Below are 15,046 nucleotides of genomic sequence, written 5' to 3'. Positions count from 1 at the left end.
AGACCCCCGGACCGCATGGCCTGACAGCACAGAACTCTCTTCCCAACTAACAACCTTGTTTAATCACATTGCGACATCGTCACGGGTGACACATACCATGAGTGAAGCATTAATCACTGTGATCCTTAAGGCTGGGAAAGACCCACAGTTCTGTGGCTCCTACCTCCCATAGCACTTCTTAACCCGGACGCCAAATTGTATTCCAAAATATTGGCCTCCCAACTAGAGCATTTGATGCCAGATCTCATACACCCAGATCAATTTGGCTTCATCACAGGCAGACAAACACGCATTAATGTACGTGATCCCATTAAGTGAAAAAAGTTCTAACAGATCCCTGCAGTGCTCCAGGTCCTGGATGCCGAAAAGTCTTTGATTGGGTGGACTGGTCCCCTCTCTTTCAAGTCCTCCGTGGATTTGGATTCTGCAACGCCTTTATCTATATGTTTACAAAAAGAGGAAGGAAGGGTTTGCTTTAATTGATCTGCACATCAGCCTTTTTCTATATGGTACACGCTAATTTTACAGGCCCATGTGGCAGAATTATCATAAATGGGGTAGCTTCGGACCCCTTCTTTCTGTGGAAAGGAACAAGACAGGGTTGCCCCTTGTCCCCGCTCCTCTTTGCGCTTAGCATGGAACCCCTTGCGGCAACTGTTATAGCGTCAACTGAGATTAGAGGGGTGCCTTTTGGTCCCAACGAGGATAACATCTCTCTGTTTGCTGCTGATGTGTTACTGACAATGTCAGACCCCCTGCACTCCCTGACTTCTCTACAAGGAGAGCTGACCCACTTTGAGCAGGTTGCAGGCCTCAAAATGAATCTCCTTAAGTCTTTCATTCTTAACCTAATGCTGCCGGAAGCAGAAATGAGTACGCTGATGTTACGCCATTTTAGTGGGCCAAGAAGGAATTGACGTATTTAGGGACTCACCCCTAAAATATCTGACCTGTTCGCTTCAATTTATACCTGCTTCGTTCTAACCCAGTTACAAGCCGATCTCAAGCGTTTGTCACCCCTCCACCTGTCTTGGCTCGGCAGGGTACATGCCATTGAAATGGTTATCCTTCCAAAATTTCTACATTTATTTCAGAGTCTCCCCATCACCTTGGAGAAACACTTTTTACACAGGGCGCATGTGATGTTTAAAAATGTTGTGTGGCAAAATAAGAGGCAGAGGTTACCATTCCATCTCTTACTGAAGCCCACGGACGAAGGAGGGGCTAACGATGCCTGATCTGACACTCTAATACACAGCAGCACAGCTACGTGTCATAGTCGAATGGTCCCAACCTGCGTCAGATAAACACTGGTTACACATGGACCAGGTGATAGCGGGTGGGTCACCTGGAATCCCCTTTGGAAGCCGAATACATATTGCCCAGTAAATGCTTATATTAGCACACCTACCAAAATTACCCTTCACACCTGGGATGATTATTACGGCAGACGGACTGGACGATGTTTCCATTCCTATTTACACCTATACACTACAATCCGGTGTTCCCCACCCCTTTACAACCAGGTCCTTTTGACGCTTTGAGGGAGGGGGTTGTCTTGCCCTTACACATCTTTTCCATAACTGGGATATCCTCACTTTTGACAATTGTCCACGAGAATTCAACTTTCGCATGTCCGAATATTTTCATTATCTTCAATTACGTCACTGGGACTTGGAACATGAGATCTATATGGTACACGGACGGCGAGGGAACCCACTCCATTGGAACACTACATAACGGGGGCGGACACAATGAAAGGGGCAATCTCTTTTCTATATATTTTGCTACTACATATTTTACCAATCCCCCAGGCCTCGCTACCTTGACTTTTGGGATCGACCACTTGGTTGGGACATCACGGACACGCAATGGAAGGCTTTATGGAGGGACATACGATGCCATAACCACTCACTGATGCAACGGGAGGCTCACTACAAGGTACTTTATGACTGGTACCTTACCAAACTTAAAAAGATATTCCTTTACACGACCAACCTATGCTGGAGGGGGTGTGGCCTTCTCTGCGATTTTCGTCATATATGGTGGGACTGTTCGGTCATCCACCCTTTCTGGACTGAGATTCTCGCTCATATCAAAGACATACTCGGGTATCCCATTCCTGATTTTCCAGCATTTTCGCTTCTGGGGCTTCGAGACCCGAATCTGAACTAGCAGACTAAGTCGGATTAGGCCATAATGGACTTTGCGTGAGTTCGGCCAAATTGGCTGTGGCAGCAGCCCAGAAGAAGAAAGTCGCTCCGGCTATGACGCAATGGCAGGCACACGCTTATGGAAGGCACTAACCATGGAACGCATGAGTGATATTTATAGGGATGCCTTTAAAAATTTCGAATTTGCTTGCTGTCCCTTGTTTAATTTCTTGCCAACTGGCCTCCCATTGATTACCTGCTCCCTGAGGGTCAGAGCATTACACTAATTCCAATTCTAAAATGGCATAACGTTTCACACCAGAGCACATTACAGACTCTGCTTCGCATTACCCACACACCCAGGGTCCCATATGGACTGAAATGGATGCACCCAGCATGTTGGTTATTTTTCTTATTTTCGTTCTGTTCTTAGGTTTTATCCTCTCAAGAGAATATTGAGGAATGTAACGCTTTAGTAATTTCTATAAGACTCTCTATGCCCCGTGGCAACCGCAATACTCTGTACCAGTAATTAGCTCTGAATAAACTGTACATGGGGGGTAATGATTGTATGTATTGCCAACTGCTATAACACCTCCTATTTAAATTCAATAAAAACAAGTTTGACATGAAAAGTAGAACATGTACTTCTAAGTTTTACATGACCTGGTTGTGAAAAACTCACAAATTTGTTTTTCACTACTGTGAGGTCTACCGCTCCCCTTGTATGGGAGCAGGTAGAAATATCATGTTTGGTGTCTAAGGAATTATCATTTAAAATCCTCTTTATTGCTAAAGTCGGATTTTAAGTCACAATTCTGAAATTGCAACTGTAAGAAAGTTGGGATTTTCTTGCCCTAACCATATGGTACCTGCAGCCTGTACCTGGGTCTTATGACTAGATTTAGTTGGCAGTTGGCCTTTATGTATTCCTTCCAAACTGCCACACAATAGGGGGACTGGATATTGGCAGGTTGGGCCATCCAAGGCAAGATGAGGGTGCAGGGCTCTGCACAGCCCCACTTGCACTTCAAAGACACTGCACCAGCAAACACACACAAAACTTCACACCAGTCTTTTGTGAATCAGGACAGGCTGGGACAATGGTAGGGAAGAAGGTAATTCCAGACACTTTTGTAAGGGAAAACTCCAGAAGTTTCTTTCCCTTCAAATTTTGCACCAGGTATAACATTCATAACCTCAGACCCACTCTTCAGTTGACTTCTGGACTGTGTAAGGACTCTCAGAGGACTGCCTTACGCCATGTGGCCTGCTGTGCACTTCAGAGGACTGTCCTTCTGCATGAAGAGGACTGCCCTGCTCCTTGAAGTATGACCTGTACCCTGAGAGGTCTGCCCTGCTGCTTGAGCCCTGCTTCCCTGCTTGAAACTAAGACTACCAGAGTGACTCCCAGGGCCAGTTTGCTGGACTCCTGATCATAGCCTCAAGGACAGAAAAGGCCCTAACCAACTTGAAAAACACCTGGATTCAGCCTTAGTGAATACTGACCCTCCGCATAGTGCACCTCCAGTCCCGGACGCATGGATGTGGTGCTCTGATAACCAAAATTTGGACTTGGTAAAATGTTGGCCAAAAAGTGCCTTGAGAAACGAGAGGCGATCAGAATCTACCTGCTCACTGATCTGCCCACAGGGCATCGCCGATTAGTCTGACTTCTCAGGAGGTCCCGCTGCCGCAGCAGCAAATGCTGTTCATCTGCTCCTGTCCAAAAGGTTCATCCTGCTGGAGCTTGTCTACCTCCATATGAAAGACTAAATACGAATATAGAAATCTTCACTACAACTTTGTTCACCGGCACCCAACAATGCCTAAATTTCTTCTTAGTCCAAATGTGAGTTGAGATCGAGACTATTCTAATATGTGTAACCAATCCGCATTCTATCACAGTTGGCCATCACTCTCAACTTTGCTCCGTGCTTGGGCAACTAGATGTCCATGGTTGGCTCATTGATCATTTAGGTGCTATTTTTCACTTTCAAGTTGTTAGATTTGAAATTCCCTTTCCCATGATGCCTTTGTCGTGCTCTTTTAGGTTAGCAGTGTGTGGCTAAAATACATTCCTTTTATATTCATTTTATGCAACTCACTGAGTAATCCTTGCAACATGATTCAGTATGCAAAAAAAAGAGTCAAATACATGCTCTGTTTAGCTTTGAGACAGAAATGTGTTTTGCCTCTCCACGAAGGGAGGAGGAAAGGGAGCCAAGAGTTCTGGAATAAGAGCAGTGTGTCTGTGTCTAAAGCTCAGCTTGTTTCAAGTACGAACAACATTCTGAAAATGGGCATGTAGGAGTACGGTGCTATGCCCATAAGTTAATTTATGATTGATTTAATTGAGTGTGTTTCAGTTGGATTTGCCCACAGTAGAATGTGTATTTAATTTGGGAAAAGTGTTTCAAAGGCTGTGAGTGTGGTGCTGAATAGAAAGGATTTTCAAAGTTGAAAGACATAGCGTGAATTCAGTTTCTGGCTTAATTGCCATGACCTTGTGATGAGGAAGGCATTCCGAAGGAGTGGGTTGAGGAGCAGGCTCATGAGCAGGAGGACTGGAAGCAGCAGACAGGACAAGAGAGACGGTGGAAAAAGTAGTCTTGTGAAGGGAGGGCTTTTTCAAGGACCAGCTCCTGTGTCAGACACAGACAGCGCAGAGCCAGGGTTTTTTTTGTCTGAAAGGCAGAATGCCAGGAAAACAGACTACAGGAACAACACCAGAGCTAAAAGATTTGGTTCATGAGTCTTGTGCAAGTTTGTATGTAGTGTTTCCACCAAATGAGATTCTTATACATTCTATGAATGCTTTCTAATCAGACTAGTGTGCATGTACAGTAAACATTGTTTTTTTTAAGGAAAGATGATATATGGTATTCTGAAGGAATGAGAAAGAAAGGTAAAGGATGGAAGAAAAGGTGTTTTCATTTGTGCAAATTAAGGTATGGATGTTGCACTGCTGGAAAAAGTATCATTTTGCGATCTTTATAACAAATTTGAGCATTGGAAGGAGAAAGGTATATTTAAAATAGATTTAGCAACTAGAGATGCATAAACACAGAAAGAAAATGCAGCCACAAAATGTGCCAGTTCAGCAAATGCTAATATGAATTAAAAACAGGTACCAATGACAGGAGTTTTTTCAAGTCCCACAAAACATGGGAAATGCTAAAATGAATATAAATAAGTTGTCCAGAGAAAATGTGAATTATTTCCAGAAACAAAAATAAGAATTCATTTCAACAGGTTATTGTATTTGAAAATGAGAGTTGTAACACTAACAATTCTCTACTTACTAAGTCCATTGTAGAAAAGGTGCAGACTTTGTTGTAGAAGTTTTAAACAGAGAAATGACAAACCCAGTTTTAGAAGAGGTGTCAGCAGATATGGGTGATAGAGGCCTAGTAGGAAAACAATTGTTTTGCAAATTAAACAACACAGATTACCGTACACCAGATGATGTTAATAATCAGATTCCTAATTAAGATATACATTTTAAAATGGCCCAGCCTGAGAGAGATAGCTGTGGCACTGTTTTAAGAAAAGTCAATTTGCTAATTCTGTTCTTTTCTTTCTGCTGTTGTTCTGGTTGTGCTGTCAGAGGGAAGAAGAGGGAGTGAAGGTGTCATTTAGATTTTAGTGAATAGGACATGTGTTTCAAAAGAGGAATTTGATTGTTTTTTAGAGATTTGTTTTTATTGTGTGTTTGCAATAGTGACTTGGCTGTAGATATTGGGAAGTGATTGGTCTGCATTGTTTCCTTCTGTTATGTCTTACACATAGTACTGTGCTATGCTTGTATTGGGGGTGTTTCAGACGCATTAGTTTAACCCATGTTTTGTGCTCTCTTGCTTAGATAATTGAACTTCTTATTGTGAATTTTTCATTTCAGTTGAGGCCTGGTTGTGGTGAGCATGTGATAAGTTTAGTAGTGTTTGCCCCCCGAGTTTTTGCAGATGTGCCACCCATTTTGTTGGCAACCAGTCAAGTAGAGCAGGGATTCCTGCAGGGATTCCTGCAGATTCCTCGAGTTTTGCTGTGTATGATTCCGGATTTGGTTGAGAAAAGGTGTTGGTGAGGAGAAGGATGGTACATTATATTAGTCCCACTATTTTGATTGTGTTAAAAATTTGTGACTGATCTGTGTGCAGTTCAAAGGAAAAACAAAAATGTGGCCCTCCAGTTGTCTGCTGCTCTGCCTCTATTTCTGTTTCTTTTGCGACTCAATATTGTTCTGCCACTGATCTAAAACTGCATTCTTTGGCAGTATTGCTTGTAGAAAATATGATAGGTCTTTGTCTGGAATGGCATTGGTTGGTAAGAGATATAGGCTTTGCTGTGCCGTTTAGGACCATGCAGAATGGCAGGGCATCTATACAAAGTTTAAAGTATACAAGGTAGTTATTTGCTCATAGTTTTAGAGACAGCAATAGTTGCAGGGTGGTACAGTCAAATAGTGTTAGACATGGCATCATTGATGTGGTTTCCTCTGACTTTTTACCTCAGCCACCTGCATGTTGGTGCTGTGCCGGTTTACGTTTTTGCTTAAGTTAGATACTTTTTGGGCATTTTTCAACTGCTGATCAGTGTCACAGTGCAATTGCTTTCTGCTTACATTGATATTGTGGTAGGTTCTCCTTGATTGGCATAGTGAGTAGTGATTATACTAGTGGATCCCTAGTGATGTGCACTGATTGTGCAAGAGCCGGTAAATAAATAGCAACTAATAGGCTAGCACGTTGATTGTGCCACCCATATGAGTGGTCCAGGAACAATATATATATATAAATATCTGTATATATCCATCTATATCTATCTATATCTATATCCATATATATATATATATATCTATATATATATATAGAACATCCATTTAGACAAAACCCATTTATTCTTCCATCGACCTTTAGATATACATATATAGAACATTTAATTTTCACAAAAACACACATTCACTGGATGATGTCATCAGTGATGTAATCAGTGATGTCATTTGAGATGTCATCAGTGATGTCATGAGTGATGTCACTGACTATGTCATGAGTGATGTAATATGGGAAGTCATCAGCAGTACATTGTGGGCGCGCGAGTTATAGTTAGATGAACTAACAATAACGGGGGAATTTCAATGGTTTTGTATGAGTGAAATGTCCAGCTAACTATAACATGTGTGAAACCTATGGTTTATTCAGTGAATTTCTAAGGTTTTTTAAATGCTAATTCCTAACTATAACATGTGTGAAACCTATGTTTTTTTCAGTGAATTTGCAAGGTTTTTTTAATTCCTAACTATAACGTGCCTAAAACCTATGTTTTTTTCAGTGAATTTCATAGGTTTTGTAAATGCCAATTTTTAAATGTATTAATTGTTATATTTATCTTTTTTTAACTAATTTCCTACGTTTTCTTATAATTATTTTTAGTTATTTTACTTTTTTAAATTACATTACATATTTTTTATGTAAAATCATTTTGAATAAAATTCAACAATTATTTATTTTGTTTTATATTTTTTACAACATAATAAAATGAATTGCAATATTATTTTTGTTGACTTTTTTTGTGGTAAATGTAGGGTACGCGTACCGTCCTCGCAACTTTAATCGTACTGTACGCGTACCCGCGCATACGTCACGGATACGTTTTGACGTTACACATCGCATCGGCGCTCTTGCATGCCATCATGTACGTTTGTATGGTGTACGATGCGCGTACCCCGCAATTTTCTTTTATTGTTTAAAAAGATATATTGATGTATTTAATGGAAATTTTAAGGCAAGACATTATCTGAGATTATCATGAAAATAGTATTCTTTCAGTTTTAATAAGTGTATATTACTTTTAAAAGCAATTACGTAAATCGTGGGTTACATTGTACGTACGTGCATCGTAAGAGCACCCTATGCGCAACCGATGTGACTTTAAAACAAGAGATTTGATTGGTTCATAATACTTCCTATTCTAACTGTTGAAGGACCCCACCCATTTTAATCATTCTTCTTTGACTTTCACTGAAGAACCATCTGTTTTCTGAAGCTCCTGTGTTTTTGAAGACATCTTTAATATGGCTGCACGCCAGGAGGAAGATATATCTGAACACTCTTCAGAAGAAGAATTTCATGCTGAGGATCTAGTGCCAAAGAAGAAGGAAGCTCTGATCTGGAAGTTTTTTTACATTTTCTGATGGAGAAAAAAAAGTGAATGCTGCCAAGGTCACCTGTAAGGTAAGTGGCACCGTGCTTTCTAGAGGTGATCCAAATAAAAAATATTCATTTGGAACTGCCAGCATGGTAAAACATGTGAAGACTCTTCATCCCCGCAATTATGCGAGAGCTGCATTTGACAGGCTGCGGGAAGACCCTCCATCAGCTGTAGCCAGCACTTCCACAGCACCTTCAAGTCCGCATCCGGACATCCGTCCCGATTTTGCAGACCTCATCATTCTTTGCAAACTTTGCAAAGAAACATTATATTATGGAGAACGGTCCGGTCCATTGATTTGATTTGCAGGCGCAAACAAGAGCACCGTTGCTCCCGCCGTTATTTTTTTTTGTTTATTTGTTCCAGTTGCAGACTGTTTTGTTAGCGCAGTTTCCTTTTTTTCCTTTGAAAAAAACTAAAAAAATTAAAACCTGTTGAAAAAATCACAAAAAAATACAAAACTACAAAATAGACAAAAAAAAGGTATTTTAAGAACTAACTTCACTGGTCAAAAAAGAGCTATATTAGTATGATAGTGTGTAAAAGTTTTTTTGAATGAATGTGTAGTGCATAAATGAATGAAATAATACATTAGTAGTGTATGGTGAATGTGAAAGTGCAGAACTATAAGGAAGTGCTACAGCATAAGTCTATAAGGTGTTTACTTACAGTATACTGTAGTACTTCCGAAGCACATGAATGTAACATATGTACATAAATATGTTACAAGTCTATGCTTCCCTTTGCACCGCTGGTGAAACTGCCTAGGTGAATTTGTAAGTGTTAGTGTTTTAATGCATACTGATGAATGGGTCACTACAACAGTGCAGAAGCAGTGACAGAGTGCTTGGTGAAAGTGTAAGGATACAGACTGGGGAATTGAAGAAGTGAAACACAAGTGTGCAGGTGGATATAGCACTGCATGTATAGTGCAGCAGATACAAGACTGCATGCATAGTACATAGGGGTTTGAAGCAGTCCATGCCCTAAGGCCTACTTTGCTGCATAAGTACTTGGGTACTGACTGAATTATTACAGTTCTGCAAGGAGAGTGCCTGACTGAATTTATAAGTGCTTCAGTTTTAGCGCAGTGAACGGATAAGCACATACTGTTGAATGGCTCACTACAATAGTACAACAGCAGTAACAGGGTGCTTGGTGGAAGTATAGGGATACAGACTGGGTAATTGAAGGTATAAAAGACATGTGTGCAGCAGATACAAGACTGCATGCATAGTACATAGGGGTTTCAAGCAGTCCATACCCTAAGGCGTACTTCGCTGCATGAGTACGTGGGTACTGACTGAACAATTACAGTTCTGTAAGGAGAGTGCCTGACGGAATTTGTAAGTGCTTCAGTTTTAGCACAGTGTATGGATTAGTACATACTGCTGAATGGGTCACTACAACAGTGGTACAGCAGTGACAGAGTGCTTGGTAGAAGTGTAAGGATACAGACTGTTGAATTGAAGGTATAAATGACAAGTGTGCAGGTAGATACAAGACTGCATGCATACTGTATAAGGGTTTGAAGCAGACTATGTCCTAAGGCCTACTTCGCTGCATAAGTACTGGCTACTGACTGAATCGATAGAATACTGTAAAGAGAGTGTCTGGGTGAATCTATAAGTGCTTGAGTTTTAGCACAGTGAATGGATTAATACATAGTACTCAATGCTTTATTATGACTAAACAATAAAATTATTCTTCAGACATCTCATTTTTTAGCACAGCTTCTAAAATTGAGTTCATCTGGTACTTCTTCGAGATCATACTGCTGGTTTGCCATTTCAGAGTTTATAGCTTCCAGTAACTCTACGTCATCCAGTGCTTCCAAAAAATTAGCATCATTGCTTTCATTTTCAAAATCACAGGTGATATATGCAGTACTGATGTCCTCTAATTAAATCTTGCTGCCTGTTATAGGTAGATTTTGTACTTCAATTAAACTGTTGCTCATTTTCAATGTGTCTTCTATAATATTCTCCTCTTTATCCATAACAAATCTGTTATGTTCTAGGTCCTTGCATAAAAACATAAACACTTCGCTTTAACAGTTTTTTTAGTACAAAAGTAGGTTTATCAACTATTTTGGCCCCAAAAAAACATTATGTAAATACCATTTTCTAATAACATTCCAACAGTAGAGTTTTAGTACTTCATAAGGTTATATAAACATAATTGCTTATAAAGATATCCTGTTCTTAAGTTTTCGTAAAATTTGAAACCAGTCACTACTTCTGACTATGGAAAATGACTCAGGCTCTTATACTAAAATGCAGTACTAAAACATGTAGAATATGTCTATTCACCTTACCCCTTCCAAACTAGTAAATGTGTTTTAGTAAAATGCAAGGGATATTGTTGCTTGTCTAGAATAACACTGTGACTCTCCTGGGTATTTAGGTACTATTCTCACACTAGTTTTTTAATACTTCATTTGTTTTCACACACATCAATCCTTAAAGACCTATCCAGTACTCACCTTTTAATACAATTAGAAACTAGTCATTGCTTCTATAAGTCGAAAATACTCGCAGCAACAGCTATAGAACGCCCCTTCAACACAAAGTATTGTATATGATGAGGACAAGAAAAGCTACACACAGTAACTTATCCTGTCCTTCTAACTATAAAAGAGTATTTGAAAACACACACTCTGACTTATTTTTTGTTGAGCAATTTGGTCTCTTTTAAATCTGAAAGTCCCTGGTCTGTACTAGCCAAGCATGTCATTCTATTCAATACCATACAGGTACGTTGCTGAGAGCTGTTTTCAAGCCAAGTCCCATTTTATACATCTCTGTAATAAAAACTCTCTGACACTTTTTGATTATATCATCTAAGATAGTGGGTCCCCAGGGACACTCAGTATGCTTATTAACTTTCTCATATATCTTTAAAAGATACAAACCATCTTTGCACAGGTATGTACTCCGTCCATCTCTTGTTTCTTCAGCTGTGTAGAAGGATAGCACATTGACCATTTTTTATAGTTACTTATACTTACCTTCAAAATAATAAATAATAAAAAAATATATATTATAAAATTAACATCCGTAGAAGACAAGAAAAAATACAGTTACAATATATATTTTACAAAACAGAATAATTTGTAAAACATTTCATTTGCCTTTTTTGCTGTTCTCTGAATATATTGAATTTCACAAGAAATAGTGATTTCAATTGTACTCATCACATAACAGCGGGCACATTTTTGTTTCATACACTGTAAATAATGTTGTTTAGAAATATATGCTGACAAAATATACACACAAAAAGTCCATAATTGTTTTAGATACTTTTCCTCAAGGCCAAATAGTATGCGTGAAATCCTTTATTTGGAAGTTTTCCAATAGTAATCCTGAGTGTCCGCCTCCCACCCTTCTGATCCGAATAGACAAACATCATCTGCGGCGTCCCCCAGGGCTCATCCCTCAGCCCAACGCTGTTCAACATCTACATGGCCCCACTCGCACAAGTGACCCGCCATCATGAACTCAACATCATCTCATACGCTGACGACACCCAGCTCATCCTCTCCCTCACCAAGGACCCACACACTGCCAAAACCACCTCCACAAGGGAATGAAGGCCATCGCCGACTGCATGAGGGGCAGCCGTCTAAAGCTGAACTCAGACAAGATGGAGGTACTCATCCTCGGACCCACCACCTCAGCCTTGGATGACTCCTGGTGGCCGACTACACTGGGAACAGCACCAACACCCACAGACCATGCACACAACCTAGGATTCTTTCTTGACTCCTCCCTCTCCATGCCTAAGCAAGTCAACGCCATCTCCTCCTCCTGCTACAACACCCTCCACATGCTCCAAAGGATCTATAAGTGGATCCCGACCGAAAAAAAAGAACGGTGACACAGGCCCTCGTCAGCAGCAGACTGGACTACCACAACACCCTCTATACAGGAATCCCAGCTAAACAACTACAATGACTACAACGAATCCAAAACGCCTCCGCCCGACTGATCATGAATGACCCCTGCCGCAGCCACTTCACCCCCCACCTGGGAGACCTACACTGGCTCCCGGTCGACAAGAGGATCACCTTCATGCTCTTCACACACACTTACAAAGCACTCCACAACACTGGACCAGCCTACCTTAACAGCAGTAATCATATAAGGCCAAATTGTGTTTCTAAAACTTTGGCTTTAAGAAAATTAGGTAAGAATTTGGTAATTCTTTCAGCAATCGTTGTTTAAAAACCAATTGACTATCATAGCATTGTATCCAACCTTTATCACATTTTAATTAAGCAGTGTAATGTCCAGATGTTGTAGAAGGACCATCATGAAAAATAATTGCTACAGCTACAAAAGTTCTTCCTGATATTGATACTTGAGTAGCTAAAAATGTTTTAAATAAAGTTCCCAATGTTCTTACATCAGCTGTACAAGATTGCATCATTAAAATGACATACTGTCCATATCTTTGGATAAATAATCTTGATGACATTTGTGATTTACATTGCTTACACTCCATGTTTTGAGTTGCTCCTCTAACTAGGTTGTTAAAAGACACTTATTCAGAGTCTGGTAAAGTCAAATCTATAAATTTTCCGTGTCTATGTTAGTGCTAGATGTAAAAAAACAATTTTCACAGTCATGTTGCCATTTATAAGAATGGCCAAAAAGATTTTCAATATCTATACCTTCATCTTCCAATACAACAAGCATATACATTAGATATTTGTCACAATCTTGCTGAATATTCTGCGTAAATTGAGTACAACCAGAACATATGTCCAATACATTTAGAATATTAGAAACACTTTGTATTTTACTTGTATCACTACTACATTTCTCATAAACAGAATACAACAACAAACAAAATCTTTTTTCCCGATTTTCAACAATTTGCTGTTGCAAACTTTCAAGAAATAAAAAAAAATTAACAACTAAATTAGCATAGCAGTTGACACAAGAACTGTTTTCAAACTGATATCCAACAATCTCTTCAACAGTGTCCTTTTTCTTTTTGCTTGGAATCACAATTAAATCTTATTTTTTTTCTTTCTCTACACCTTCACTACAGATATTCTCATATCTTCTTTTTCGACCTACCACACGCTTTTCAAATACAGGATATTGCCCTAAATTGGGAGCATATTCTCTTCTTAACCTATTATACTCTTTCACACAATTTGCATCTGCACTAATCTTTCTCTCATCACAATCAATGAAGTACAATCCAGATAAAGTTCTGACTCAAGACAAAGCAACATATGCCATACCCTCTTTAAACACAGTACTTCCAATATTCACCAAAGCACTATCTACACTTAAACCTTGAGATTTACGAATGGTCACCGCAAACGCCAAAGAAACAGTAAACTGTTTTCTGCGAACATACAAATCTTTTACAAGAAAAAACCGAGCTGAACAACATTTACCCATTGCTTCATTTACTAAACCTTTTTCCACATTTAAATTACGTCGTAAAATTACCCGACAGGTTATACATGCATACAGATTCTTTCCTAAACCAGCAGTTTTAGATATCGATTTCTCTAAAGAATCCAATTTCCTCTTCAAATTTCTGTCAAAATAGTAGTGATTCCTTCATGCTCTATTTTATCAATAGCTTCCAATTTTACAATTTCTTCATTTTCCAACTATAAAATGTCTTCATTGAATATAGAACATTCACGCAGTGTTGGCATTAAGCAGATTACAGATTTGTTTTCAGCTATTCGCATATATATTTTCTCAGGAACGATATTTTCATTTGGAAACAAATTGGAAAGTAATCGTCTTTTTAAAGCTTGTTTGCCATGTTCAGTCACTTTTCTAATTCTTATATCTTGAAGAATAGTTCCATAATCAGCATCATTTGCCTGTCGCATATTTGTAATAAGTTCCTTATATTCAAAATATGACCAAATGTTAACATTTCCAAAGTTACCCAAAGACTTTTCGGTATCTTCATGTGCAAGTGTTTTAAATACTGGTTGTCCTTTTACAGGAGTAAGTTGTAGTAGATCTCCAAAAACTATTACGTGTTTTCCTCTAAATAACACGTCGTACTCTGTTTTAAGAATTTGCTACATTCTTAAATGCACAAAGGCAAGCATTAAGTTTGATACCATGCTTACCTCATCAATAATGAGAAGTTTAATTTTCTTCAAGACTCTTGAAACTCCACAACAAGCTTCTCCGGATAGCTTGTGGTATTCCAATTTGTTTTCATGCTCTCCTAGTAGCATTTGTAAATGATGTAAAGTAATTCCTTTAATATTGTGTGCTGCCCACCCAGTTGGAGCAGTGACAACACAAAACAAATGTGACTCAGTTGTTTTCTGTAGAAAAGTTGTAATTACTTTAATTAAAAAACTTTTTCCTGATCCAGCTTGTCCAGTCAGGTACATTCGGATAGGCTGAAATGACGTGCATGAGCACTCTTTCTTTTCATAAAGTAATCCATGGTCAATCTGTTCTCTCACTTGGTCATATATTTCTTTTTCCTCAACATTTACTTGTTCTTTCATCTTTCCTAAGTTTTTTACCTCTTCTTGAGCTTGATAAATTGCTGTTTCCACCTCATCCATGGCAGTTGCTGCTTCATTTTGAACAACTGGTTCTCCTAGTGGATCTTGACTCAACGGAGCAGAAGTTTGACTCTCTTGAGAACTGTCTCTAGCAATCTCAGCTGCAATTGTA

This window comes from Lissotriton helveticus, chromosome 3_1 (assembly GCF_964261635.1).
Source record: "Lissotriton helveticus chromosome 3_1, aLisHel1.1, whole genome shotgun sequence".
Taxonomy (NCBI): Eukaryota; Metazoa; Chordata; class Amphibia; order Caudata; family Salamandridae; genus Lissotriton; species Lissotriton helveticus.
The sequence above is the reverse complement of the archived record's forward strand: the minus strand, read 5'-3'. Positions refer to the sequence as shown.